This window comes from Heloderma suspectum, chromosome 6, assembly GCF_057233095.1.
Source record: "Heloderma suspectum isolate Gila_16-S chromosome 6, 16-S_ref, whole genome shotgun sequence".
Lineage (NCBI taxonomy): Eukaryota > Metazoa > Chordata > Lepidosauria > Squamata > Helodermatidae > Heloderma > Heloderma suspectum.
In genome coordinates, this window is record NC_139463.1 from 109,140,471 (window position 1) to 109,146,526 (window position 6,056).

At 45.7% G+C, this 6,056-nt stretch overlaps 1 pseudogene; it reads right to left on the reverse strand.

Annotated features, from left to right (window-relative positions):
* Nucleotides 1-517: 517 nt before the first annotated feature.
* On the reverse strand, nucleotides 518-613 carry LOC146342426 (small nucleolar RNA SNORA17; annotated as a pseudogene).
* Nucleotides 614-6,056: the final 5,443 nt, after the last annotated feature.

Genomic DNA, 6,056 nt, shown 5'->3' on the forward strand with positions numbered 1-6,056 from the left:
TGTGTAATAAAATGAATAAGAATACACAACACCCCCAGCCACCTCATGGTGATTAGGTAGGCTCAAAAACACCACCAAAAGAAATTTAAAATGAGTTAAAATACCCTTAGATTGAGGAAGAAATAGAAACTTCTTTCATGGGAGAAGGAAGATTTCAAGAAACTAGAAATCAGATTTTGGTTCACCTCTTCCTTGTATTTAGGGATGGGTGGATTACTTACCCTGTTCTGGGTGGGGGCACCCACCTGGGGGGGGAGGTGATCTGGCCCTCCCCCCAGGATCCTCCCCGGCCTGATCTGCTCCGCAGAGAGTCTGTGGAGCCGCCGGCTGGGCCAGCCCACAGCCGGACTTCCATCCACTGCCAGGCTGCGGCTGCAAATGGCGTCTGGCGCAGCGGGCGCCATTTGTGTCCCTGCGTTAGCAGTGATAGGCTATGTATATATTTATATAGCCTATCACGGCAAAGAGTAGCAACGCAAATGCTGTAGCGGACGCCATTTGCATCCCTGCTCTTCGCCGTGATAGGCTACATAAATATATACATAGCCTATCATGGCTAATGCAGGGACACAAATGGCATGGCAGCCGCCATTTGCATCCCTGCATTAGCCGTGATAAGCTACGTATATATTTACGTAGCCTGCCCTGCATTAGCCATGATAGGCTACGTATGTATTTATGTAGCCTATCACAGCAAAGAGTAGCGATGCAAATGGTGTAGCGGACACCATTTGCGTCCCTGCTCTTTGCTGTGATAGGCTATGTAAATATATACGTAGCCTATCACGGCTAACACAGGGAGGCAAATGGTGGCCACAGACCAGGGCAACCATTTGCGGCCACAGACTGGGGCAGCAAATGGACCAGACTGGCCGATGCCAGGTAGGCCCTGTCCTGGGAAAATTTTGCAGGGTGGCAGGGGGGACTGCTCTGTTCTGCCATGGACTCTGGGGGGGGGGGCAGATTCTAAAGAATCCGGCCTCATTGGAGTCTGTGGCAGAATTCTCTAACATCCCTACTTGTATTTGGGCACAATCCTGCCCCTTCACACCTGATACAGGATTTCAGGGAAGTAGGAGTATTATAAGCATCTGCATTAGTGACAACATGTATCCACCATCACTTGCAGAAATTTAAAATTAGGAAGACCCTGAGGAAGGTGCTGAACCCTGAAGAATTACAACCAGAGCTGGACCAAAATTTCTCAGAAAATCTGAGAATTTCCTTTTCTTATCCACCCTTTTAGGTATAAAAGGCCATTTCACAGAATTTTCTCCAAATTTTCTTCACCTCTTTGGTGTATGCCAGCCATTTTCTCCCCACAATGCCCTGGAATGATGCTAGTCATGGGACATTGCGGTGGATGCAAAATGGGGGCCAGCCTGCCAACACAGTTGATGCTGTTGCCACTTGCAGTGACAGTGCAATACATCAAAAATGCTTGGGGGAAAAAACAAAACAAAACAGAAATAATTTGTGCTATAGAGATGTATGAGAATTTTGTTTCAGTTTGCAAATCACCTGAAAATGCTATGTTCACAAACCCCAACATGCAACATGCATTGTCTCCAAAAATGTTTGCAAATTTCCAAACTCCTATTCACATTCACAAAATGTGTACTTGAAAAATGCACAACTTTCTTAAAATGCACAACTTTCTCAAACTGTGCAAATTACAACTGTCTCAAAATGTGCAATTTTTTTCATCACCCATGCTTTAATCTATGGGGGGGGGGGATTTGCCAAAAAAGGGAAATGTTTATGCAACTGTTGTCTGGAGAAACCTGGTGAGCTTGAACATCACTCATTTTCCCTATCACTACTTTGCTACAACAACCCCTGACAATGGTAAGCCCTACCTATGAAAAACTGTTGGAGCATTTCTCCTTCCCCTGGAGAAATTCAGTGAAATTATTCATCCAGTTTTTCTGCCCACCAATAAGGTGGAGAATTTTGAGATGCCATCTAGAGCTCTAGATCAAATGATTTTTCAGGTCACTTATGTCTAGATTATACAAAAGGAGAACTATCCAAATATTGGGGTTTGTGTATTCTTTTTTTTGGGTGGAAATTTGCAATTCATCCCACCCCCACATTAAGCTTTTAATTACAGAACATTTTAAATATAATTTTAAACTTTAGGCAGGAAAAATCTATTTTTCAGGTTATGCATCTGTTCTATTTTGATCCTCCGTTCCCTGATTATGATGATGAAGAAAAAGAAGAAATCTCCATATCCAGGGGAAGTTTTAAAATTAATTCTTTTGATGGAAGAGAAAATATCATGGGATTTTTGTTGCTTAAATTTTCTATAATTCACCTTTATTGATATCAGCACATTCAACTGCCCCTGTCACAGTCAAATTACTGTACACAGTTTCTATATTGTTGTTCCTTTTCAATGTCTGTAGGACAACACCATTCCATTTTTTCTTCAGTTTCTTTCCATTTGGACAATGTTCCATTATATTGGCCTGACTCATGCAAAAAGCGTGTGTAGGATTTGCTTTTCTGCACTGGGCACAGATCTGGTAAATAGTTAAAATTAGGCCATTGTCATCGTCTGATCAAGGAATATTTGCATTTGTTCACCCCTCTGCACAAGCTTTGAAACCCAGTTGAAGAGTCTTCCCTCTCAGCTTGATGGACCCATTTAGTTTGGGTGAGCCTAGCATCTCCCTCTTGGATCCTTTCTGGTGGTGTAGAATAGGGATGTATGGATTGTGTAAAATCTGTTCCATCTGTGTTTCATGGATTGTCGGGTGCCTTTCGTTCCATTGCCCATTCACAGAAGGATTTGATTTTGTTATGCAGAAAAATACACAAATAATACCATAAGAGGGTTCGCAACAATTTACATAATTTACCTTAGTATTTAATATTTAGCATATTCTCCCCCATTCCATTCAACTTTTCCCTGCATATATTTACCAGTCTCAGCAGAAATTTGCATATTTTCCTAAGAATAAATATCCATACATTTTGGGAAAATAATAATAAAAAAAATCTGAAAGTCCACTGACTCCATGCAGCCTGAGGAGGTCGGTCCACAGCAGATTCTGCAGGTGGGATTCTTAGAAATCTTGAGCTCATTTTAGTCTGTCTTGAATTTCTCCAGCATCCTAAGTGTAGAACATGGGTTTAATGGAAGCAATTGATAGCAGTAGATAGGTAGACAACATGAGCAATGGTGGCAAAAGACTCATGCTGAATCTGACCAAGGACAGCAGATAACTCCTTTCCAGGCTTATGAAGTGGTGGTGAAGAAATTATTCTTCTCTGCAAACTGTGTCCAGCAGATGAGAAACAAGGTCAAGTACAGTCCAGGTCATAAATCAGGGAAGCCATACTAAGGATAGCAAAAATCACACACGGGCACTTCTACCAAATATAGGTTTTTGTTTCCAGCACAGAGGTCAGCTTACTGCAAGGCTTTTCAAGCGGGTCAGCTTCAGACTCCACCCAGCTCACAGCTATAACTAGCCAAGGGCCTTCAGATGGCCTCCTCTCAAGAAGAAACCCTTGCTTGCAGCCAACCACTGCACCTAAGTGGAGTCAGCTATGTATACCCCTTCAACTGACACCACTCCTGGGGAGTTATAAGAGGGGCCTGCTCCTGTTCAGACTCTGAATTCTCCAGAGACACATGGGAGGGACCTGGTTGCTCACCTTCAAGCTGGCATGGTATTCCCTGGATCTATCCCTCCAGTTCCTGGTCTGGAAAGCTCACTTTGTCAAATGAGGAACAGTCCTTCATGGGATGCATGACAACTGGCAGTATCTGAATAAACAGTTTGTTGCAATTGCTCAAATCACTCCCATTGATTTCCACTCACACACTCCAGTTGTCATGCCTCCCTCAGACTCCTCCAAGGATGAAGGGGAATGGCAGGCTCCAGACCCATGGGAAGGGCCTAGCTCAGAAGAAGCCCGAGCCCCCTCACCTCCTGTGGATGTTCCATGCCCAGCTGCAGCCTCCCCAGAGGATTCAGAGGGTGAAGTTCTACCAACCCCAGCAGACCGAAGGCAGCTGCATATAAAAGAACAATGCAGGTGAGTCTCTGTCTGTTTAAGACACAGGGGCTCCCAGAGGCCAGAGGACTGATTGGAAGCAGCTGCTTCAGGACACTGCAGTGAATAGCAGGAACCAGGCAGGGGCAAAGCTGCTGGAGAACAGCATCATGTCTACATGCTGGATCTCATCAGGCTTGCCTTGACCCTGAACCTGCACCTCCGACTTGCTCCTGTTCCTCTGTGTTTTGGACCTTGGACTGGAAAATGGGCTTCTCACAACACCTTGGATTTGACTGAACTGGCAAAGCTCCTTGCTCTAGCCTCCTTTCTTGGCCTTGGACAGGTTTATGACCCTGTTATCAGCCAGTGATTTATTGTCACCAGTCGTGGTCAGCTGGCAAGGACTGACACCAGTCAAGAAACTGGGTATTTTGGCAACCAGATACACTGGACTGGTTCATACATGATGACAAGCCTGAGTATGGGTCAAGTATGAGTTGTCATTGAATCATGGGTTGCTGTTGAAACATGGGTTGTCCTTACATGTGAACCCTACACTATGGTTTACCTATAGTTGTTAACCATGAACAACCCAAGAAGTGGACCCGTGTTAATCATTGGGCTGTGAACTTTGGGTTGTTGGTGGCTCACAACCGATAGTTAAACAACAGCAGAGTTCACACATAAAGACAACCTATGATTAGGGATGTTGTGAGCATCCGGTTGGGGTTTGAAGCCCAGTGAGAAGTTGCCGGTTTGGCCCCCCTGGATGCCAGTTCACAGACCTCAGCTCTTGCCCAGCTCACTGAGTCGGGCAAGAGCTTGTGTGCCCACTCCCTCAGCAAGGAGAAGGGAAGAAGTCAGTGCCTCTCCTCCTTCCCCCATCCTTGCTACAGTGGCACAGGAAAGTCTAGTCATTTTCCATAAGTTTTCCTGGCCTTACCAGCTTGTTCCTAGCTGCCGGTGATAGCAGATGGGGTTGGAGGGAAGAAGGAGGCATCTATCCTCTTCTCCCCTCCCACCTGCTGGAGGCCAGGGCAAGAGGCTGGGGGCTGGCCACCCAGGCTCTTTTTCCAGCACCGGCCCTTGACAGCTGGCATGAGGAAGAAGGGCAGCTTGTGCAGCTTGCGAGCAGGCAAGATGAGCAAGGAAGCTTGCCAAACAGGCCCGGGCTGTGTGAGCTGCAGGGGGGGGGGCAGTTCGTCAAGCTCCCTGATCCCAGATGGAGATGGGCTCATCCATCCCTACCTATGATTCAACAATAACCAATGATTCAACAATGACCCTTACTCAGGCCATATTCTCAGTTGCCATTACATGTGAACTAGGTCGTTACCTCAGCTCAGCACATCTCTTACAAGACGAAATACTGGAATGGTTTAGGGTTAGGTTTGTTGTATGCCGGGCTCAAAGACTCCTATTAACAAAAGGGAAATTCATGCCCATGCACCCCTGCATAGACCTGAAAAAGAAAGCCACTTCCAAATGACTCTCTAGACTAGGGATCAGGAACCATTTTCAGCCCAATGGCTGCATTCACTACTGTTCAACTTTCCACATGTTCACAGTGGGTGTGGCCAAGGCAACACTCTTTATCTCCCCACACTTTCACTGTGTGTATGTGTGCAAGCATGTATCCCTTCTTTGTAACCTCCTTCTCTTTATACCCTTTTCTTTTCTTCTCTCCTCTACTTCTTGGGGCGGTGACAGGGGTGAGGTGAGCTGATGACTCAGGAGGATATTGCTCTCCCCCTTGATCACTAGCTCATTGAGTTGGGTTCCTCATTAGGCAGTGGATCAGGAGATCTCATTGGCTGCATGTGGTCCACAGGCCATAGTTTTCCCACCCCTGCTCTAGACCATTCGTAACAGACTCAGTTGGACAGTCTCTTACATGGAGAGCTTTACAGACATTTTGGATATGTGCCATATGGAGAATCTTCAAGGGAGCAACTAATTTTGCTTCTATTTTTAAAGATGGTACCCTGGCAGAGGAGGATAGGGCTCTCCTGGGATTCCCATTCAAGGACACAGATTCTGAA